The sequence below is a fragment of the Penaeus monodon genome, chromosome 10, assembly GCF_015228065.2.
Source record: "Penaeus monodon isolate SGIC_2016 chromosome 10, NSTDA_Pmon_1, whole genome shotgun sequence".
In the NCBI taxonomy this organism is placed as follows: Eukaryota; Metazoa; Arthropoda; class Malacostraca; order Decapoda; family Penaeidae; genus Penaeus; species Penaeus monodon.
Window position 1 is genome coordinate 41,971,532 of NC_051395.1, and position 25,712 is coordinate 41,997,243.

The 25,712-nt window shown below is 39.6% G+C and overlaps 2 pseudogenes; both read left to right on the forward strand.

Moving 5' to 3' along the window:
* The first annotated feature begins 309 nt into the window (after positions 1-309).
* Positions 310-20,243, forward strand: LOC119577637 (annotated as a pseudogene).
* On the forward strand, positions 19,161-24,585 carry LOC119577638 (annotated as a pseudogene).
* The last annotated feature ends 1,127 nt before the right edge of the window (positions 24,586-25,712 follow it).

Here is a 25,712-nt window from a genome sequence, read left to right on the forward strand (position 1 = left end):
GGCTTGTGTTCGTGCTGTGAGCCGAAAGGACGCAGCGCCACACTGCCACCAATCTGTAAGAGTCTATGAGAATTCTGGTACAATGGTGAACAGTAATGGCAGTTAACGTACGTAAGACTCACGGCACATGTAAAGGAACACATGGTATGACGACGCTATGACTTGGCTTAGAATAAAAGCGCCGCGCGGGGTTGCGATAACCCACGCACGGTGACCGCTGAACCTGACCTAGCTACATCGAGCTCTGGTCACAAACTGTCAGGTCAGGCGAGGTCAGATAACATCATCACCTACACCCTCGCTGACTGAATGGTTCTGATTTTGGGATTTGGAGCCACTGGCAAACAGCCACGTGGTCTATTAGTACAGGAATAGACTTATGTATATGTCCTTTCAGATCTGCTGCTCGATGTCCAGTGATGTTAATAATTTTTAAATCGATGATCGATCGATCGATAGAGATTTGCGAAGTTCTAGCTTCGCCCGGACCTTTCGTATATGGCCCGATCTTTGTCAGCTTTTTATGGCTGTCTCATTTGGTTCTCTGACATTCGGTGCTTACCGTGACGGTGGGATTGCCAGCAGGCGCTCCTGTAGCCGTGGTGTAAGCATACTGCATAATCTCTTTACTAGCACAACGGCTGTTGTCGGAGGACCCTGTCTCAGGAATTGTGTGTGCTCACAAAATTTTCTCTAAGTAATGTACAGGTGTGGCGTTCGGCTCGCCGCAATGCATGCAACACCTCTCTTCATGGTCTCTTGTTTGTATGATCTGCCATGAACAGTGGTAACCTAGGTGCATTCTGTGAAGAATGACTTCGGTACCTCTGTTGATTATTTCAGAGAGTGCCAGTGGTTCATAGCCTGTGGCATCTGATCCAGCTGGCTGAGGGGGAGGATCTCGTTTTCTCTCTGTGAAGCTGCAGGAGGAGGGAGAGGGCTATCACCATACACTTCTTCCTAAGTAATATTCGTCTTGGATATATAATCATGGGATTAGGGGGCATACCACTGCCAACTTCAGCTAGTCTGTCAGCAAGCTCATTCCCTCTGATCCCAATATGGCTGGGGACCCAATCAATGATTACTCTTCTACCCTGTGCAAGAATCCTCTGTGCCAGTGTGAGGATAGTAGTCAGAAGGTAGATGTTATCATTGGGTGAGTGCTGCTGAAGACAGTCGACGGCTCCTTTGGAGTCTGTGTGTGGCTTAGGGCTCCCATGATTACAACTGCCTCTGCCTATAGTGAGGTGTTGTCTGTTACCCTCATGAATTTTGTGGCATCCCTTGCTGCGAAGCCGGATTTTAAAAAGTTTTAAAAGAAAGTTAAACTAAGTTAGCTTTGACACTTTTTACTCGTAACTCGGCTTCGAATTTTTATTGACTACCTTTTTTAAGCTTTTATTTTTCTTACGTTTGTGTTGTTTTTTGCTTTTATTTTTTCTTAATTATTCATTTTGTTTTTAGTTCATATTTTATTGTTTGTCCACGAGTGTTGATATTCCAAACGTGGTGAGATCACCAGAGCATATCTCCCTGGAAGTCCTACCACGGACAGGGAGAAGTCCCTGATCGACGCACCCTCGAGGTATATATATATATATATATATATATATATATATATATATATATATATATATATATATATATATATATATATATATATATATATATATATATTGCTGAGTGTGCTTAAGATACAATGGTGATAAAACAGTTTTATCCAATTTATTTTTATTCAGTAATTTAACAATAATAAACAGGTTGCGTACGACAGTGGGTTTAATATTAGCAATAATGAATATAAAAAAAATACAGGAATATTCATGAATGAATGGCAAAACACTTCCGTGCTGATACTATGGAAGAAAAAGTTCCATAGAAAAATATTTATCTTGTTTTTGTATTGTGGGTTTTTCTTCCAGGAATATTCTTGTACTAAATCAATTCAATTTTACCCCTCCCTTTGCCTTTTAATTATAATTCAATGACCATTACTATAAATATGATAAAAACAAATGTGATATGAAATCGAGACTCACCTCCACTCCACGGTATTTTCCGTTATTACTTGGACAAAAAATCATCGATCCTTCCCTTCTAACTTTTACAATTTCTTTCTTCAATTTCCTTCGACATATTCCGTTGCTGTATCCACGCCCCCCCCCCCCCAAAAAAAAAAAAAAAAAAAAAAAATATCCTAACGACGACTAACCTAAGCGCCGTACTGGTTTGCCTCATTTCCCTCAACTTTTCTGCCTCTGCGTGCGAGATGGAAGCCACGACTCGTCTGGCTAGGCCGTGGTGATAAAATGGATTACTACTCCCCCCCATTGAATTGTGAACATATAAACAAGTCAGCCATTTGTAGATGATTATTATGATTTACTCCACCTTTTCAAAAATTAAATTTAACTATACTGATAGGCCTTCAAAATAAAAATACGTAAATAAATATTTAACAATTGTACGCGGTCCGGACATCCTTACAATTGTAACCAATGCATCTTTCAAATGTCGAATCAATATCGATCCTGACAATATCTATATCTATCTATCTATCTATCTATCTATATATATATATTTATTTTATATTATATATATATATTTTATATATATACATATATACATAATATATATATATATATATATATATATATATATATATATATATATATATATTATATATATATATATAAACACTCTATGTATTAATACACATAAAGGTGTATGCTTACAAAGTCAGTGAGCGACACACCGTTCAACTTCGTGCTTGCCTGCAGGAGCGGCTCCAACGCCTGGAGGGACACGGAGACTCCCTTCGAAGTGCTGACGGGCGTTGCCAAGCTGAGGAACCTCAAAGCGCCCGTGTGGCATGCTCAGCCCCCTGCCATTGCCGTCGCGGGTAACAGTTGCCCTCTCACGGAGTTCGGTGAGATTTATCTCTTGTTTGGTGCATTTACACTCTCTTCTCTGGCAGTTAATCTGATTCCTCTTGAGCCGCCCGCTCCGTTTTAGCCATGAAGGGCGTTATCGAAAATTCTGAAGTCTGTTTTCTTCACTGGAAAGAGAAGTATACCGCTCCCAAAGTCCACTTTTCACTACTAGATAATGTCATTAACAAAACTACTTTATTCTCTGCCAATCGAATCTCCTGCCTATGATTCTTCCCTGCTGGAGCCCCTGCCTCTGCATTCGCCAGCAAAAAGTGAAATGAAAGCTTTCTTCTCAGAATCCCCTGACGCGTTGCTGCCATCAACCGTGGGTCCTCCAAAGGAGCGTCTGGCTCTCTACATTCTGCACAAGCACTTCGCGCTGGTGCCCGAACACGTGGAGTCCCCGCGCCCTCATGCACCCTGCTCGGCCCGGCGTTCCCCAGGGGCAGCTGCGCCTGTGGGTCGACCTCTTTCCTGCCTTCCGCACAGCCGCTGCCTCCGCCCATGGACATCACGCCACGGCGCCCTCACAAGTAGGTTGTCAAGGAAAAGTTCTGACGGATGTCAGGAGAACCCGGTATGCAATGTCGCTTTTTTTATCGGGCCTTTCGTAGAGCTGGATTTGAAAGTATAGTAGTAGATAACAGCGTTTTCATCGTAGATCAGTGAATCATTCTGATAATGAAGCAGAAATGAGTAACTACTGTCCCTTACAGATATACGCTGCGAGTAGTCGTATACAATGTATTCGACGCGCCCCCTCCAGGAGACCAGCTTAGTCGGACGGGAAAAGATGAGCGACGTCTACGTAAAGGGCTGGCTGCAGGGAACCAAGAACTGCAGAAGACAGACATCCACTACAGGTCTGTTTATCTTCCTCCTACTCAAATTACTCTAACCACACACCATATGATTTAGACCCAACGCTCAATAAAAACGGGCATGGATAGTGGCCAGGAATGTTAACGAGACGCTACTCCAGGTGCATGGACGGAGAGGCGAACTTCAACTGGCGCCTCGTCTACGACCTGGACATGATGGAGGTGGAGCAGATGATGGTGGTGGAGCACAAGAAGCACCCGTGGAGCCTCCACACCACGCAGGAGAGGCGGCCTCCTCAACTCACGCTCCAGCTCTGGGACAACGACCTGATCCTCAGGGATGACTATCTGAGTAAGTAGTAATTTTAGGGTAAAGATGAAACGATAATAATTATGAAAAGTGACTGTTGATGTCATTTTTATTTTTATTTTTGTAATTATTACTGATTATATATATATATATATATATATATATATATATATATATATATATATATATATATATTATTTTTTTTTTTTTTTTTTTTTTTTTTTTTTTTTTTTTTTTTTTTTTTTTTCCCAGGTGCCCAATCCCACAAGGACGGTGGCGATCATGGATTTCCATGATTTTCTTGGCAATTTAGAGGGGTGGTTTGCCGTTGCCTTCCGCCCGGTGTTTTTACTGAGACACCATCTCTAGAAGGACTGCCTTGCAAGGCTGTTGAGCTCCTTCTACCCTTGATTTGGGCTGGCTTACCCACCCAGTGGCTAGGTGGACAATCGAGGTGAAGTTCCTTGCCCAAGGGAACAACGCGCCGGCCGGTGACTCGAACCCTCGAACTCAGATTGCCGTCGTGACAGTCTTGAGTCCGATGCTCTAACCATTCGGCCACCGCGGCCTATGTACATATATATACATATCTAAATACATAATACATATCTGTATAATATGAATATGTACATACATACCTATATACATATCTACATATCTACATATAGTACATAAATATGTATACATATACAACACATACATACATAAACATATACATACATAACACATATATACATATGTATATATACACACATATTTATACATATGTATATATACACACATATTTATACATATGTATATATACATATATATTCATCGTGTCTGAACTTTTACCTAGATCGATAATTGACCCAGACGAGTGCGGTTTCCGGTTCACATTAACCTGCTTCCTGTTTACACACTCATGTACGTACGTGAGAGGAGGAAATCTGTCCACAGAGAATCTACTTTTATATATACACAAGGACGTTGGCGATCATGGACTTCCATTATATATATATACATGCACATAAATATGTATACACAAATATATACATATACATGAATATACCTATATCTTCTTATTATTATATTAGTATTGTTATTAACAGCAATAACGGAATAATGATAATAAAGCTGTTAAAGATAGTAACAGTATAAAAAATAGTAGTGATAGCAATGGTAGTGTAGTAGCATTAGTAGCAATGATCAGAATGCCAGAAAAGCCGAGCCTAAGCCCCGCCCTCTGACCCGGCCACACGCAGGCGAGATGACCCTCGACCTGTGCCGCATGCCGAAGCCAGCGAAGCGCGCGGGTCGCGTCGGGCCCGAGCAGGTGGCGCAGATGCAGGGCGACGGCGACGCCAAAAACTCGACCGTCGTTAACCTGTTCGAGGCCAAGCGTCTCTACGGCTTCTTCCCCTTCATCAGGGTCACCGAGGGCGTCACCGAGATCGCGGTGAGAAAGCGCGCTCCCAGTACCTTCAACACTCTTATGCATATACACACAACACGTACGCACACGCACGTACACATGCACACGCGCACGCACACGCACACGTAGGACGAGGCTCATGGAGGCTGAGAGGAGACGCAAGATGGCGACCGAGACCATTTCCCACGGCTGAAGTGTTGAGCGCCATGGGATAGAAGCAATGCTGTTCAGAGAATTATTTAAATTTGGAAGACAATGATCAAGTAACAAAAGAAAATTTTAAAATAAGGCAAAAATATTACCTAACCTTGAAACCGCCATTTTCGTTTTCACGAAAGCTTTATCTTACTTATATATATATATATATATATATATATATATATATATATATATATATATATATATATATATATATATAATATAATTTTAAAATATATATATTCATTACTCATCCGTGACTACCTAATATACTCCTGACTCATGCGGCAGATCTTTCTAAAACACCTCTCTTGCAGGGTAAGATTGAGATGGAGTTGGAGGTGCTGACGGAGGAGGAGTCGAAGACGAGGCAAACGGGCATGGGTCGAGACGAACCCAACATGAACCCCAAGTTGCCAGAACCTAAGTGAGTTGTTGAGTCCCTGTCTGTCAGTCATTTAGTCAGTCAGTCAGATTGCAGATTTCTCTGTAAGTGACATACTGTAGACTAACGTGACAGAGTTCGTATGGCTACTTCTTGAGAGCATGAAATTTGGATACTGAAAATTGATCGATTATGGACGAATATCTTAATTGTACTAGAGATTAGGTAAACCATGAACGGAAACACGCATATTGATAGCAAGCAGGTAAGAAATAATTTACACCATCCATGAAACTCGTAGATGAAATAACCTTAATACGAATCACCCGTCACAGTCGCCCCACCACCTCCTTCCTGTGGATCCTCTCGCCTTGGAAGTCGTTCAGACACATCTTCTGGAAGAACTACAAGTGGTACTGCATCACGCTGGTCGTCCTCGCATTTCCCTTCCTGTTTCTGCTCCTCCTGCTCTATTCACTGCCGGTAAGGGACTTGGGTGGTCGTGCACTCGTCAATACCGGTGTGACTGTACCCCAACGTGTATGATTTATAGATATGTATGTATATATACATGCCTACAATGAGTATTTTATTGTATTATTGAAATCAAATCCCAGAATGCTTTCATGTTTCGGTTCTAAAGTCATTTTTGCTCCCTCCTTTCCTAGGGCGCTACCATCGACTACCTCATCGGCGTGGACTAACGAAGTCAACGACGAGGGTGTCACTGCCTGTGCGCGTGTGTATGTTTGTTCATTATTTGTTACATGTGGGTAGAGTAAATCAGGGTGTCAAGATTTTATTGTGGCTTCATCTTGACACCTGTGCATGATGGAAAACAGATTGATCATATAATAGGAGAAATTACTATAAAAATGTAAACAGCTGTTTTTTTATCATAACAATCCAGTAATATCATAACATTTATCTAACACAGATCTTTGTTTATAATTCACACAAACACTAGTTGAAACTGCAGAAACTGAATTTATTATGTTAAAATTTACTAGATATACAATATACATGGAACAGTATATACAAGATATAATATATATATATATATATATATATATATATATAATAAAATATATATAAGTATATATATATATCATATAAAATATATATATATATATAAAATATATATATATATATAATATATATTATATATATATATATATATATATATATATATATATATGTATATATATATATAATATATATAATATAAATGTTTTATATGCATGTATGCATGTATATCTGTGTGTGTAAAGAGATCAATCACTATGACGGGAGCTGCCAGTGGTATAAGATAACAATGTCTTCTCCAGTTATGTTTCCTCTATTCATTTCTTATTTACATCCAGTCTTAACTTGATAAGGCAAATCTATCTTCTGCTGATTTTCACTCCCTAAGTTACGCCATTCTGAAAGCAGTTCTCTGCAGTGAACATTCATTGATTTTCAATTACTGAAATTTGATTGCCACAATATTTCTTTACTTTTATTGTCTTCAGTTGATTATCTTACTCTCCGACCCTCAGTTGTGTCTATGCATTTTTGTGTCTTGCTCATTATTTTAAACTGCTTTTAGAACTTAGTAGGATAAAATCACAATGTCTGTATTTCCCAAATTTTACATTAGATTCACGATTACTTCGTATATCGTTTTTGCAAAGAAATCTGCAAAATATATTTTATAAAGAGAAACCACTGAATGTAGAAAACTTTGAAATGAAGTATGGAGAACACAGGTTCAGCCGCATTGCTTCTCGGAAGTGTCGGCCACGCAACACTTCTCCAGTGCGATACATAATGGACAGTTTTTTTTTGTATATATATATATATATATATATATATATATATATATATATATATATATATATATATATATACATATATATATTGTAAGCGCCATTTCATACGCTTAGATTATTTGTGGCAATTTGAGGTGACTGATACCACTGCGTTGTACTCGCTTCACTGTTTATTGGAATGCGATCAACTGTAATCAGTATATAACAATCATAATCACTGTCACAAGATTTACGTTAACTTACAATATTTCTAACCAGTGCTTATACTATTACAACCGCAGAGAGTCCATATATTACACTGTTTGCCAAGCACTCTTCTATATAATACGTAAATTGTACAATGATATAAATGTGCAAATGATATCTACATTTATACATTAATGTGTTTGATACGTACGCATAGCGGGAACAGTCAAGGCCTTTAATATAATTCTCCAGATCAGTCCTTATGTACGTGTTGTTAGGCCTGTGTTAGCTCTCGAACTGCCCTACACATCACTGATGGCCCCCTTCGTGAGGCGCACCCACTCCATACATCTGTCAACACAAGAAAACAAAGCGTCGCTTGTCACGGCCTACGTGGAAAACATTAACCCGAGTTGATCTGGGCCTCTTGGAGAGGATGATATGTGGTCGCACTGTCACACCGCTGATGCCAGCGGCTACACTCCCCCCATTGTTTGGTCACGGAGTGTCACAAACAACACAAAACTGTTGCACGGCGCTGCATAACAGTATAGTCCAAGACCTGGCATAAACCGCTGCCCTCGAGACCATCGGCTGTTCTTTTTTCCTCATATACATCACTTCCAAAATGGGTTGGACAGAAAATATATATTATTTTTTTCTTTTATCACAGATACATAGCGCAGCTTGAATCCTATATTTTCTAATATCCCTTCCTGTTTTCTTCATGAGATCCTCATCAGTAACAACAGGGGCAAAACCTATTATCATATTTCCCAAGAATTAACAATTAGTTATAATGTGATCCTCATCTATATTGCTGCCGGACAAGGGAAAAACTCCACGTCCCCAGTCACAGGGAGAGAATACAAACCCCTGTATACACAAAGTGGATTCCTCCCCAGAACATTGGGCCGCCGAGATAAAAAACCTCTCCAAGACTCAGCAATACAGTGTGTGTTATGGCATAAGCTCTACTGTATAGATACACCGGGGTCAGAATACTGGAATTCATTCAGGCAGAGACGACAACAAAACATTATGCTTTATACTTGGTAACAATCGTTTCTGCACTGCAAATTTGTTTTGCAGTGTTTTTGCTGAATAATTATCTGAAGGTCCTCGTCGAAGGTTTTCTATAGGTTTTCACTACAACTTTCATTATGATGCCGATGCAACATGACCCCACTCATTAAGCACCTTTCTCATACCAGTCGATCAATCATCAAATAGAAATCGCTATGCATTTGAATGTCAAATATTAAGACAGGTCAAGGAGACCGGGATCTTCAGGCAGTGGAGTGGACATCAGCTATGATGACAAATCAGGACACAACTTTTCATAACGTCGTCCGATCGCACAGTGAAGTCATCAGAGAACAGTCAGTCTGGTAATCTAGCAGGGACCCTGCATCACATCATGTTATCAGGATCTGCAAAGCAAGGATACGGCAGAAAAACAGAACAGAGAATCTTTCACGAGCACGGGCAAAGGACATGCATAAACTCCGATTTCTCTGGAGTGCTCAAATATAAGTAGAAACTTTGTGATCATTAATAAGACCCATCAAGCAGAGTGGAGCAAATCCATATTAACATGAAGTCTTAATCCAAGACCCCGTCATGCTCAATAGTTAACTGTAACATGTATACCTCTATAATGTACAATGTACTTACTTGCTAATCACTACTACTCTATTTCTCTTTTGCCGTTGTTTTAATATACTACTCAACATTACTGGTCCTCTCATCACTCTTTGTGCACATTGCAAAGTGCTTTCTGAGCCTCCACGGCCCACTTCCATGTGTACCTAGTGCTTATTTCCTGTAGTGAACGCGGGAACGAGCGCAGCGCCATAACACCTGTTAAGACGCAGACCAACAATTTACGTATGCAAACGAGCCCGCACTGTCTTGGAAGCGGCGGGTATTGCCCGTATATATACCCCTCGTACTGCCAAGACAAAACAGAGAGGCAGAGAGAACGAACACGGCTACTTCCACGGTTCGCTAGTCCTGTCCTGTCCAGCGGCAATCATTGTAAGCATATGGGAAAAATCTCCAAGACGTATATGAGATTACGAGTGTAAATACACCATGTACCTTGGCTTTATTCTTTTCTCTTTACAACCATATTAAATCATTCAAATTGTAACCTGGTTGCCGTTGGTTTAATATACTACTCAACAGTATTGGTCCTCTCGTCATTCCTGTGCACATTGCAAAGTGCTTTCTGAGCCTCCACGGCCCATTTCCATGTGCACCCAGTGCTTATTTCCTCAAATTTTGAGGAGCCATCTTTTTTACCCTCATATGAGCGTCCACTGCAATTGCCTCACCTCGTTTATTTTCCTCAGCACACGAGGACCCGTTATTTTCCTCAGCACACGAGGACCCGTTATTTTCCTCAACACACGAGGACCCGTTATTTTCCTCAGCACACGAGGACCCGTTACTTTCCTCAGCACACGAGGACCCGTTAATTTTACTCAGCAGGGGGTGCAAAGAATCTATTGGTTTTTGATAATTGAGTTCTTTCTCAACTATATTGTCTTGTTGTTTCATATGGATTTCGTGGGGACATGAATGAACTTGCAGTTAGCTCAACCAAATTTGGCATTATTTGTTGTGCTGAAATTCTGGTTTCAGATATGAGGCACGCTTCAGATTTGCCTTTACCTGATTTTTATAAACCCTTGTTTGCTACGTAGGAACTCTTTGCCTCGAGCCCCATTTTTTTTTATATTCTATGATTGATTTTAATGCTAGTCGTTCAACGAGATATGAATGTGGTTGTCATGAATACATGGTTGCGTGAGCATGTAGTCGTCTTAAGAAATTTTAAATTTTAGTGTTTACAGAAGTCCCAATTTCGATGAGAGCATTTATGATTGCTTAGTGACTTCGCAGATTACCATTCAAGAGAATTATATTAAATCTTTACCTTCATAGGTGATTTTAATGCTCACCCCCAAGACTGGCTGAATTATGTACCCCCAACTGACCGACATGGCATTTCTGCCTTAGTTTTCCCAGATGTAGTCGGGTGAGAGCAGTTAGTCTACGGTGCCACTCACAGGAGTGTAATTTCTTTGGATCATTTATTAACTGATGTGAGAGTCCATCATGCCAATTGGTTCTACCGACCACCGTAGCCTAACTTGTAAAATCCAACTGGACTTTCAACCCCAGATTTTACTCTAACTAGACAAATTTCACAAAGTCTAGAATTAATTGGGGTGGATCTACCATGCATTCGATGGCATTGTTTGGCAAAATGTTTATAATGCGCCTGGTCTGTTAATACTCTGAACTTGTTATTATTGGACATCACGACGAGGCTAGTACACAGCAATACTCTGGTTCACATGATAAAACAAGGTTTAATGAATGGTGTCATCAGGCTTATAGGGACAAATATTCTGCCTAATATAATCTCAGGTCTGCTAATTGCACTCATCCTTATTGAGAGAATATAATGAATATAATGCTGTGCTCACTTGAAAAAGTGTCATAGCTTCATAAATGGTAGTCAGCACCTATACGCATCTCTTTTTAGTGTTGAGTCCTCCTCCAGAATGCTTTAAACCAAAACAAAGGGAAGAAGATATTGAACTTCTTCTTTCCTGTCACCCGTTACCATGATTTAATTCATTTGCTTTCAGGTCCCATGAGATCAAGCATCTGTTAACAGACTTAGGCGAATGTGGTGGAGTAGACCCTAATGGTTTGTTTCCTCTGATTTTAAAAGGATTAAATGGTCAATTAGCTTTAATCTTACGCTCTTTAGTTTGTCAAGGGTCATTTTCAGTGTGCTGGCGCTATTCCCAAGGGCCTATTAGAATCTCGACCTATTACTATAGGCCCATTTCAATTTTACCAATTTTATCCATGGTCTTTAACGTTTGCTGGTTTAATGCTTTTTTGGACATCTGAGATCGTTTCCTTAAAAAACTGTAATGATGCATTGCTGATGTTGGTGCATGAAATGTAGCCTGCTTTAGATAGGGGTCATGAGACAAGGCTTGTCTCTCTGGATTTTAGTGCAGCTTTTGACACTGTAAATCAAAAATGTTTGGCTTGTCAGTTGCAATCTGTTGATGGTGGCAAAGTTTTTAGTATTTTAACTAAGCATGAATAAATTTTCGGCATATGCTGATGTTACTTCTCCCTATGCTGGTAGTCTTTCTCTGGCAACCAGGCAAATTGTAACTGACAATCGCACTGTAAACCTGACGATAAGTCAATCATACTGTTCTCAGTGGGGCATGTAAGTAAATCCTAACAAATCCAAGGAAATGATTGAGAGTCACAATTAAGACTGCTTGATCGTTCTTTTAATTCCATTAAATTTCTCCTGTCTTGACTTGAATTTGCACCTTGGGCATCGTGATAATGGGATTCTTTCATTCTTAAACATCCCGTCTCTAATTATTTTTAGCTTATTTTTATTTCAACCCGCAAGAGTTATTAGAATTTCCATGACCCTCATTTCAATGACAGTTGATGCAAGTTGATTGTCTACATCTCAATTTTCCAGATGCCTTTTTACTGTTATTTGTAGTCTTTGGAATAGATTGCCTTCAGAGATTGTGACTTCTCCAGCTCTTGATAAATTTAAAAGATCCGCCTTTTGCTGCGTAAATAGATAATTTTCTAACTTGACTTGTACTGACACCTTTGGTAGTATAATTCTCGAATTTTTCAGCATGGCCCTTTCTATAATAACATGAACAATAACAAGGTAGAAGTCCTTAAAAGCTAAAAGCAAATGTACTTGTTCTTTCTCATCTCTGGTAGCGCTTACTGCTAATCTAATATCCCTTGCTTCCTAGTCAATGAGGGGAAAGGGAAAGAACCCATTATTGTTGCCTTGGAGTTTGCAGTTTCGGTAAAATGACTGATGACTATTAGTGTTTCTCTGCAGAAAGCTTTAGTTGAGTCAGGTGGTCTGTAAATAATAACACACACCTCTTGTATGTCCTCCAATACCCACATTACTCCCAGAGTGTTATATGATTAATTTATTACTGTGTCGATTTTTGGTGCAAGATCTTTTTTCAAAAAAGCTACTCCTTTTCTTGATCTAATGTTTCATTCTTTCCACATTATTTCAAGTTCTCTCATTTTAATATCTTCAATTGTATGTGTTCATTGAAATGTCTCTGTGAGAAGTATTGCCGAGTAATTCTTAATGTTTATTATGTCCTATGAAGTTAGTTACTTTTTGCATCACTTCTGAAATCCAATTAATATGTAATGGGCGTGAAACCAGTGTTGTTTGTTTCCAATATTCCGTTTCTTTGATTCCTTCTTTGATTTTTCGTTTATTAACTTATTTTACCTATTTTACCTTTCTCCAAAACACAAGCACTTGCGTACATGGGGACCATGGTCATTAATGTCACAAACAAGAAATCCTCCTTCATGACATATTACATCAATTTCAGACATTTCACTCCCTTCGCGTGTAGAAATAGTTTTCCGGATTTTCGTTAATCAGTAATAGCCATCCTTAAATCTTTACATTACTTTTCACCAAAAACTAATCACAAATAAACTTGATCATAAGGTGGATCTGTACACTCGTAATACAACTATGATGTTTCTGCCCCACAATAATCGCCCGTCAAACACAGCGTCACTTCCGTAGACTTACCGCAGTTCGCCTCTTCCGTCCGTCTCTTTCTCGTCACGGCGACGTAACAGCAGTGATCTCCCTTTGCGTCTGACTATAAGTGCCATTTCACACACTTAGATTATTTTTGGCAATTTGAGGTGACTGATACCACTGCGTTATACTCGCTTCACAGTTTATTGGAATGCGGTCAAACCTGTAATCAATATATAACAATCATAATCACTGTCACTCTTAGATTTGTGTTAACTTACATTATTTCTAACAGTGCTTATACTATTGCAACCGGAGAGAGTAAAAATGTTGCACAGTTTGCCAAGCACTCTTCTGTATTATAATACATAAACTGTACAATGATATACATGTGCAAATGATATCTATATTTATACATTAATGTGTTTGATACGTACGCATAGCGGGAACAGTCAAGGCCTTTAATAAGTCTCCAGATCAGTCCTTATGTACGTGTTGCCAAGCCTGTGTTAACTCTCGAACTGCCCTACACACCACTGATGGGCCCCCTTCGTGAGGGAGCTCATCCACTCCATACATCTGTTAACACAAGGGTCAAGGCGTCCCTTGTCGCGGCCTGCGTTGGTCTGGGCATCTTGGAGAGGATGATATGTGGTTGCACTATCACACAGCTGATGCCAGCGGCTACATATATGTTGTGTGTGTGTGTGTGTGTGTGTGTGTGTGTGTGTGTGTGTGTGTGTGTGTGTGTGTGTGGGTGTGTGTGTGTGTGTGTGTGAGTAGATATAGAAATGCCATGACCTTGAGGATGACCTTGAGGATGACCTAACACATTCCGAGGGTAAACTGATACCGACATAACCTTGAGGATGACGTAACACACTCCCGCAAAATATAGGTATGCCATAACCTTGAGGATGACGTAACACACTCCCGCAATTGTAGAAGGTGATTGGATACTGACACGTTTTTTTCTTTTATCTTCATCATGACGTCACGACCAGCCTCTTCAGGGTACGTTACAATGATTGTATGGTTACAATGTAACCATACAATCAGATTCACTTGCTCTGTGGGAGGTATATGGAAACTTCATAGGCAAGGGAATTTAAATACCTCACTCCTACCTTATGCTATTCATTGTTTTAAAGATGGAAACAGAGGCGTATATATACATAACATGGCTCGCATCATCTGATTTATACCCGAATAACACACCAAGCGCTTTCGTAAATGCAATTAAACCTTTACATTTAGACCCCTCATTACAATACGAGATCGGCCTGGCGAATATCCTCTACCCTTGAAATATATATGCTATTACACCTGATGACCCCACATCCCAAGCAGTAATCACAGCTCGAGTAATTCGAAATGAGTTCAATGAAGACTATACGTATATTTTTTATAGGTTCAGGGATACAAAAGGCTTACCCCCAAGAATACTTATTAAATCTGAATCGGCTCGAGAATAGAGTAACGAAGGAGGTGAAAAACCACAGTGTGCGTCTATGCGCACCTCTTTTGTTAGACTTGGCTACAAGCATGGGTATTTAATGGATAATGTTGACGTGCGCATTCGGCTGGAATTCTCTTCCAGCGAGTTTGTATTCAACACATCGGATGAGAACATGAAACGAAAATTCGTTGCAGATTAAGCGAAATTGCATATTTCAAGACTGATACCCCACCCACAAGCGATGCTCGCACTAAACATGCCTCTTCAGAAACCAGGCAACTCCGTTGATTATCTATACACAAATATAAACTCTATATAAAACATACATCATGTCTCTAGGACAACAAACATTTTCAATAGACTTACCCTGGCAAAGCGTTATACCTAAAAAATTGTACTTTTCATGTGTGACACTGACGCATTTGCTGGATCATTTAAAAAGAACCCCTTTTTATTTCGATCACAACAGCATTAGGAAAATACACCTGACAGTTAGTGGAGCATCCGTTTATAGTATCAACGTTAATTTCCCTTACCATTTTTCCAATGCTTATTACCATTTACTAAACTCAATCGGGTTAGAAAAAGATCACGTTGTCACAAGGGATGCTTTCTCTACTGGTAGAACGTTATTCGTATTACATCTACAAGCGCAAAAATTAGCAGACTCCATTGCTCTGGAACAATCCGGTAACCTACGAATTGATATGGAATTTGAGCTACCTATGAATGCGATTTGCTGGTGATGATGATGATAAGCGTAGTGAATATTTTACCCCGCGCATGGGACATTGGATTTTATGTGTGGTTACAAACCATAGGACTATTTTTATGGATTCCTATGGCATGCATCCGGGTGTGTATTCACCATTTATCCAAGCGTTTATCGATACGCATTCATAAAAAGGACGCATTAGCTATCTAGATACAAGAAGTCAGGATACAAAAAGCTATGTATGCGGTGCTTATATATTATTTTTCATTTACATCATAGCAAGATTCGGGTTGGACTTAATAAAGGAACACCCTTCTCGAGTATTTAGTAAAACAGATTACAAGGGCAACGACAAAAAGGTATTCAGTTAACGCAAACATTTATTTTGTTTGTTTGTTAATACTAATTCAAAACTACCTTGAAAACACACACACTATTTTTTTTTCTCCCTAGAACTATGCAAAACCAACTGCAACCACGATGCCCCTCAATCTTATAACTAACTTGAAAACACATTTTTTCGTTTAATATTTAGTAATATCGGTGGAGGTAGGTGGTAACCTTTTCTTTTTCCTCCATCAAACGGGCAAATTTTTCGAGGGTAGGAAGGATCTCGCCTTCGTAAAGCCCATCCTGCGTAAAATGTTAAAAAAAGGAGGGAAATATGATTCTGGTGAGGTTACCTCTAACACTCGCTTCTTTTACGAGAAGGGAGAGGACTATCTTAAATACTTCACTCTGTTGGCTGAAGTGTCAAGCAGAGTGAAATGTTTGAAATGCGAGTCTCTCGACCTTTCTAAAATTCGAGAAATATTAGGGTCTTCCTCAACGGGAAGATACCCCCGAACTGCGCAAAACCAGCAGCTATGAGAGGTCCGCGAGAAAAGCTCATACCCTCGGAGAATTTCAGTCCCTAAAATATCCCTGTCACTAATCACCGTGTGGTTAAGGTCATAGAGACCTCTCCGCTCAGCAAAGAGCGAAAAATAGGGATATGCTTCCCCTAATCTTAAGAGCATATCAAATGGTTTAGCAGTAACACAGGAGGGGAGGAGGACTAACATTACACTGCCATCCGTTAGATACCGCATAATGTCTCCTTGAAGGAACTTGAGGTATTTATTGCCCCGGCAAAAATACGTCTTTCTTCTCCCTCCTCTCCCCGACCTACATGTTATTATTATTATTATTATTATTATTATTATTATTATTATTATCATCATCATCATTCGATGAGTTAAAGATGTTTTTGAAATGTATGGTGGCACGGAAGTCTAGAACCTTAACTGGTTTCGACTCATCCCTCCGAATAAACTCTTCCTCCTCAGCTGTAAGAAGAGCCTGGGCATAATCCTCCTCCTCCTCCTCTCCCTCCTCCTCCTTCTTCTTCTCATCCACCAGCATCTCCTCCTCCTCCTCCTCCTCCTCCTTCTTCTTCTTCTCATCTACTACTACTACTACTACTTCTGCTTCCTCCTCTTCCCTCTCTTCCTTCTTCTCATCTACTACTAGCACCATCTCCACCTTCTCATCCTCATCCTCTACCGTCACCACCTCCTTTTCTTCTACACTGCTCTTATTATTATTATTATTATTACTCTTATCACTGAGAGCTTCTGCAGTAGCAAGACCTGCTGTTGCTTCTGCTTCTACTACTACCGTCTCATTATTATTAATATTATTATCATCAACACCAACTTTACTTTTTTTTTTTTTTTTTTTTTTTTTTTTTTTTTTGCAATTACCGAGCTCGATAGTTGCTTTCCTCTTTCTCACTTGTTGTTGTTGTTGTTGTGAGGAAGCTTGAACAGGCATTATTATTATTATGATTACCACAATAATAAGACAAAGAAAAAACAACCAGGTAGGTAGGTAGGTAGCTTACCTTTATTATTTTATTATTAGAGCGACTGCTGGTGCTGGGTGATGGTGGTGGCGTGACAACAGCAGCGGTGGTGGGGGCCCGGGGTTGTGGTGGTGTGCCGACGGAAACCGCGGTTGTTGTTGTTGACCACTAGGAGGCGGCTAGCTAGTTGGCTGACTGGCTAGCCGGTAGGCTGGCTGGCCGGTAGGCTGGCTGGCCGGTAGGCTGGCTGGCTGGCTGGCTGGCTGGCTCGACTCCGGCTCCGGCGACGACGAGAGGTTCCCCCCACCCCCTAGCTGGGTGGAGACAGCACCAGCACCGACAGCAGCGGGGGTGAAGGAGGAGGAGTTCTGATCTCGCTCCATTCGGGCCCCCTTTTATACGCGGTAAAGGGCCGGAATACGTAAGACTGTTTTTCCTTGATTATACGTGTTAAGTTCATTTTTAGGCTGTAGCCTTCGCATCCCAAGTGCTGATGTACTTTCTCCTTTTTTGTCTCCTACAGGATCTTTGATCTTTGTCCTTCTATACGTAGTAGAGTACCGCGTTATATGAGACTTTCTCAACTTTTTTTTTCTTTAACTGTAATAGTTGAATTTGCTTATGCGTATTAGGAGCATTTTCAAATATATGGACTGTAGTATTTGCACCCTGCAACTCAATACTGGTGCGGTCTATCTCCTCTTTAAGTCCTTCTACGGTATCTGGGTCGCGTTCTTTAGCTTCTTCCGCAAATTGACAAATAAAGTGTTCGGGCATAGGATTCGTCAATCGCAAATGCATTACCCAAAGCGACTGAATAATGTTATGCTTCTAAGACGCCATAGCCGATCTCCGACGGAGATGAGATAATTCTTCCCGAAGACTCGCATCCATCTTGCCGGGTATTTTTTTCTTCTTCTTCGAATATCACTTTTCTGAACACCTGCACACCAGCGTGAAAATGAGCTAACTCGCTGTTCACCCGGCGCTTTACATATAGAGGTACAGATGGGACGGAGGGAGGGAGGAGGGTTTAAACGATGAGAATCATTATTATCCATTATTTATTTATGGATTCATCCTCCAATCATTCTTTCTTTTTCTTTTTCTTTAATGAATGTGTGTGATCGAGCTCTCTTATTCAATACAAGTTCTTTAGGAATCCCTGCTATATCCCTAACTAACAGAACAACATCAAGTAATTTGTGTGGTGTTCTCTCGACTGATAAATCGAACATCAATAATATTCACATTCTGAATAGGATTTTTTATATCACCTTGATTATTCCAGCTAATTAGTGGATTTTTATTGAGTATATCTAAGATTCCTTCCATATAATCACGCTCATTTGGTTTGAAGTAGATTTTCATGAGTGATTTAATGGCATCATCATCACCATCTTCAAGATTATTGTTATTTTTATTTTTTTTTCAAGTTTTTTTTTTCTTGAGGGCATATATACCGATGGAGGGTATGGTGAGTACATGACTTCACCTTTACCTTCAATTCTTCCTCCTCCTCCTCCTCCTTCTCCACATTGCGTTGTCACCTCTTCCTTATACTCGTCTATCAAGCGGCGCGGCGACGGTCCACTCTGTGCACGAGACCGCATATTTCGACAGCTGCGATGTTAGTGGCGTAACCCGTGGTAACGTCTGCACCCTTCAAGGATGCAGGGGTACTCGTACCCCGCTGCTGCTGCTGTTGTTGTTCGATATTATCTTCTCTTTTTTGTTGTTGATTTTCGTGGTAACTGGCACCAAGCACACTGTCAACTACAAACTTAGGGATTAGGCAAAACTCTTTTGATTACAGTACCATCTCCACGACCTCCGCCAGCAGATGAACTCATTGCGAGAGAAGCTCGGAGAGGGCAGATATAGCTAACGGTAAAATGATACCGAGAAGGGAACCACCCTTTTGAGACTGCAGGAGTTTCTTTTTTATACGGGGTTCTCGATTGAGCGATCCTCTTTATAATGAACTGATGTGGTTTTAGTTTCTTTAGTAGTTTTAAGTCCAGCGGTAGACGTTTCGTTAATATCTTTGAAAATATCCGCGAAAGGCAGTCAGTATGGTTCTTCTTTAACCCGCAGATTATTTTTTTTACAGTTTTTCTGAGATGCTTTACTCAACAATCTAATAATCTGGAAGTCCTTTCTCTCTTCTTCATCCATTATCGGCTGTTGTTATTCATCCCTTATTTATGTTGGAAATCTCGCTTTAATTTACCCATGAATCAAACTTTTTCACACAAAGTTTAAACAAAATTACAGTGGACAGTGCATGTATATGTGCACTTTCAGCACCAGTAAGCTAATGTGTAAAGGAGTACTCCTTAATCTTTATCATACATTGCAGGTTGCAAGAAAGGATGTGCACCTAGTTGAATACGAACAGTGCTTGCAAGCTATGGAGGCACTCAAGGAAGAGAACATCACTATGCACAAGACTCTGCGGGATGTGTACAGCACAAATCTCAAGCAGTCAGATGAGAGACCCATAACAGCAGCTGTGGAAGAGGAGTGGATGAGGCGACTGGCAGAGACACGTGAGATGTAGGAACGGGTGGTTCAGGATAAATTTGAGGAAATGCGGGAAAACATGATTCAGTCAGAGAAAGCACATGCCAGGCGCACTAGAGAACTTGAGGATGAAGTTCTCAAACTCAAGAGAGATAAGCTGATTTCAGATGGCCATAAAAGTAATCAGAAGGACAGAACTAAAAGTCTTGAAGGAGTATAACATTCAGGAGTAACATATGATAAAGGATGTGGCAGCTAGAGATAGACAAGGCAGGAGTCAAGGAATTCAAAGAACAGAAGAAAAGGGGAAGTTTCAACACTGATGGAGGAGGGCGTGCCTGGAAAGGTGCTAGGCCTTGGGCATTATGATGGATCGAAGCTGATAATCTCAAGATGTTTGAAACCTCTAAAAGTAAAGGCAGTCACAAGGTATCAGCAACGATGTCTTCAGGTTCTGAGAAAAAATCTGAAAGTGATGAAATCCCAGACCCCGATGACATAATAGGAGGCAGGGAGATAGAAGCCTCAACAAGATGAAGAACTTAGAAAGAGAAGCAAGGAAAGGGTGTCCCTCATGTGCTGCACATGACCCATTAACAGAAACGCAAAAATATGTTGACACATTAACCTCTCTGGTTGAGAGAAAGGAAAAAGTGAACCTTGGTGGTGAAGGGACAGATAGCACACTGTCTGTGATCAGAGAAGCCATCACCTCCTGCTTACAGGAATGGAGAGACGGCTTCCAACATCAGCAACAGCAACCCCAGCAAGAGAGAATCCCTGGACTGATTTAAAGGGAAAATGAGAACCCAGAAAAAATGAAATCAAGCAGAAGAAACTGGAATCTCAGCAGAAGCAATTCAAGAAGCTAGAGAGTCAGAATATAAAACCGACTCATAGATGTTCCCAGCTTGAAAGTCAGGTTAGTTCATTTTTTCCCCCACTTACAAAGATTTGTATGTTTCATATAATATATGTAGATATATGTGTATATCCTTTAGACCCACACGTTTACTACTGAACACAAACATATGCAGGCTAATACACACAACACTAATTGGTATGCATGCATGTACATCCAGTCTCTTATCTAAGCCAAGGTTTCCTGGTGCAGACTCAGCCATGGTCCCTGAGCTACTTCAGAGACCTTTTTATATTTTTGGCTACATCACTGTTAACTTCCCTCAAGCTAAGTTTTATCTAAGCCGGCAGTGATATTTAGCAAAGGATGCTTTAGTTTAGGCTTAAATAGTTCCTCAGAAATAATCACATAGACCTAGCTAAAAGGGTGATACTCCCTGGTTCCAGAATCATGTTAATCAGATAACAAGAAAATTTGTTTGTTAGTATGTTTTCCAAACTTTTCTCATTTCTCATACTGTAATTTTGATGCCTTTCAGATAAAAGATATGCAGGCAGGGGACAGATTTAAGCTGCTGCAAGATCTTCCACAGACATTACACGAGACAGAGCAGAAGTTGGGAGAGGCACAGCTAGCTCTACAGAATGCTGTGGCAGAAAGACAGTTACTAGAGGATCAAGTTCTTCAGCTTGGAGAGAAACTCAACAAAAAAGAGTAAGCTGAAAATGAGCGTGAACAAAATTAACGGAAGGAGAAAGATGATTGAAATATAGAAGTGTAAGGTTATGTGACAGGGGAACCCAAATGAGGCCACCCGTGAGGCGGGAGACTTCAGGCTTAGAGGCCAAGGAAAATGAGGGGCCCCGTTCTGTTCCTCGAAAAGGGGTGAGGGGACCAAGCTAAAGGCTCGAACCCACACAACTTCAAAAGCCAACTACCCCCCGGAGTTTGCAGGCCTACCGGGAGCGTAACCAATACGAAGATACATGATAAAAATAAAAAAAATAATCCTAAAATGAACAACAGAAACGGGTGCAGAAGGCACCAAAGTAAAAAAAGTTAAATTTTCGTAAAAGACAAGTGCCAGAAGGGCTTAAGAATTACAAGAAATACGCCAGAAGGGCTTAAAACAATAAGAAAAACTAACATCTAAGTCAAAATACATAAAAGCTAGAATGAGGAAAAAAGTAAAAGATCGTAAAAAGTAGACAGAAAACTCGTAAAAAGCCGAAGTAAAAGCTTAAGTAAAAGACGAGTAAAAGGGTAAAGCAAAGTAAAAGTACAAGATAAAAGTAAGTAAAATTCAGAATAAGTAAAAAGTAAAAGACAAAGCACACATGGTTCATAGTAAAAAGGGTTTTGTAAATAAAAAAGCACGTCCACATAGATACACCTAGGGGAAGTAAAAAGGGGCAGTACACCTTGTTTCAGCATCCACGGTGTAAAATCCAGGTAAGGTAAATCCAAAGGGTATTACAACGCAGTCGCAGTATCCACTTCATTTATTAAATAAAAAAACAGGGGGTTACATTAACTTCCGCGGACGGAAGCGTATCACAAAAAAATGTAAAATACTAAAAAGGAAATATTATAATAAGAGAAAACATACAAAAGATAAAAACCATAAATAAAATCATTAAAACATTCAGCAAAAGCAATAAGAAAAGTACAATTATCATAAAAAAATACGTAAACAGTCTGCTGCCGGTCACTAATAAATAATAAATAAGTTACTTCTCTCACTGTAAAAGAGGATTGAAGGATTTAAAGTAAATAAACCATTGAAAAATAAACTCACTTAAATACCAAAAAAAGAGGTAAAAAGATCCATTCGCAGCAGATGTGGATGTCCCCGTTATCCGCACAGCGTAAAAGATATGTGGATAACGAGGGATCCCAATAAAAGTTTTATTTAAAACTGTACAAAAAGGTGTAAATAACTAAAAACATGTAAATAAAGCCAGCCCTGAAAAAGATAAAAATATGGGAAAAATGTGGCTGGCAGAAGAAGTGGTCCGGGTGTTTTCTTCCACTCTCCTTGGATTACGAGGATGCTGGGTAGATGGAGCAGGAGAGGATAGGGTTAATGGTAGAAGGTAGGGCAAACGGGAAAAAGGAATGGAAAAGGGGGAAATCAGCGCAGAAGTAGAAGGAAGAAAGAACAAAAAGAGGGTGCGAATAAGAGGGGTACGAGGGGAAATACGGCAGGACAGAGGGTAGGGATAGGATGGAGGCAGGATAGTATAGGGATAGACATAAAAGGTAGAACAAGCGAGGAAAACGAGTAGAAGAGGGAGAAACTACTGTGGAAGTAGAGAGAAGGGAGAAAGCGAGGGGAAGGAAGAGGGTGCGAATAAGGGTACGAGGGATAGAAGAAGGATCGGGGCAAGGAAAGGGGGGGGAGGTTGAAAACCTCACAGGAGAAATTAGGAGAGGCAAGGAGACAGGCTGAAGACATGTCACAGGAAGCGGGGCGCTTGCAGGACCAGCTGGCAACCAAGAATGCCCTTCTGGAGCGCACTTCAATTCAGTTGGAAGAAAGAATCCGTGAGTGTGCAGGATTATCCTCACAGGTGGAGCGTCTGAGGCAGGAGCGGAGCCAGGAGTGGGAAAAGATCCAGAGCCAAATAACTGAACGTGACAGTGCCACTACGAAGCAGTATGTAGATGCACAGGCTCAGGCAGCGCGCTACCAGGCACAGCTCTCAGCAATGCGATCAGAGAAGGAACAAGCTGAGAAATCTCTTCGCCACCACATCCGTAAATTGGAGGAACAGTTAGATCATCTACAGCTTAGAAATTCTACCTTGCAGCGTCAGCTCTCCACCATCACCAGTACTTACCATAATATGTTTTCCTCTGTAGATCTACATCCACCATCATCACCTGGCCTTGGTGGCACACCTGGCTTGAAAGATCCATAGATAGCATCTGACTCAATGGCAAAGAAAGTAGCTCATGATTACCAGATCAGCATTCCAGAGCCCATTTTATCATAATTCTTTTGCTTGCACCTCATCATGCTATTGCCATATCACATCCTTTTAGCCTCTAATTTGAGATGTAGCATACAGCATAGATCTCAGTGACACTCCTTGGTCTTACATTGACAGAAAGTTGTTGTCATACCCAACTTTTGTGCCTTTCACTGTACTAGCAGATCCTGGCTTTATACTAACATACCCTACCTTTGACCCAATCTTTTATACTACCATATCACACCATCACTTGTATCACTGTATTCTGCCTTGTGTCTTTTATATATATATATGTGCAGCTGCCATACGATGCCTTCATGTCAGGTATTCATACTGCTATTTGCCTTCATAGCATTCAATTATATTACCATACCCTGCCTCCATGCTCTTTATTTCTATTATCATACCCAGCCATTATGTTCATTTTTACTACTATACAAGGCCTTTGCACCATTCATTTTTAATTACCACAACAAGTCTTCATACCTTTCCTTACACTGTCATCACATCATCCTTTTACCTGCCATACCCGGCTTTTGACATTTTGTCAAACTAAAGACTCTGGTTTCATACAATTCCCCTATGCCTCCTGGGGCAAAACCCGGTACAAGAAACATTCCTGCCCAAAATAGTGTGTAGTGTGTATTTTATGTTTATCAAGTTGTTTTTTATTTTTTTGATAAAATTATATAGTTTTTGAAAGCTTTTCGATATGCAATAATGTAATTCCCAAATTGTTTTCCTTAACCTTTTTACATTCCCCTCATGAGGAAAATGGCTAAAAAATGATTGAGAAAAGAAGAAAGGGACAAAAAATATGAAATTTAAATCTAATGAGAAATGGATGGTCTTGTTTTTAAAGTGTTGTGTGTGTTGTGTGTGGTGTGTTATTATATATAATAATATATATATATATAATATATTATATAATATATATTATATATATATTATATATAAAATTTTACACATATATTTACATATAAAACATATATAAATATAATTTTATTATATATTATAATAATATTAATATATTTTATATATATTATTTATTATAAATTATATATATATTAATATATTTATTAGACACTCGCACATGTGTGTGTATGTAAAATGGTGTATGTTTGCGTATGTATATATATATTAAAATATATATTATATAAATATTATTTTATATATTATATTTATATATATATTACCATCCATACATACACACCATTGCGGGTGTGTGGTTTTGTGTTTTGTTGTGTGTGGTGTGTGTGTGGGGTGTGTGTGTGTGTGTTGTGTGTGTGTGTGTGTTTTGGTGTGTGTGTGTGTGCTGTGTGTGGTGTGTGTATTTATATATATTATATATAATAATATTTAAAATATATTATATATAATAACCCACACCAAACACACAAACACACACGCGCATACGCTTAGTGTGTGTATTTAATTTTTAAAGTTATATATATATATATATATATATATATTACTATATATATGTATATATAAAATATATAATATAATATATATTAATTATTATATATATAATATTAATTATATATTTATATATATATATATACATAAATGCAATTGACATATACGCATACATACTTCATAACAAATGTATACATGCATCATATATAATGTGTGTGTATTTATATGATAT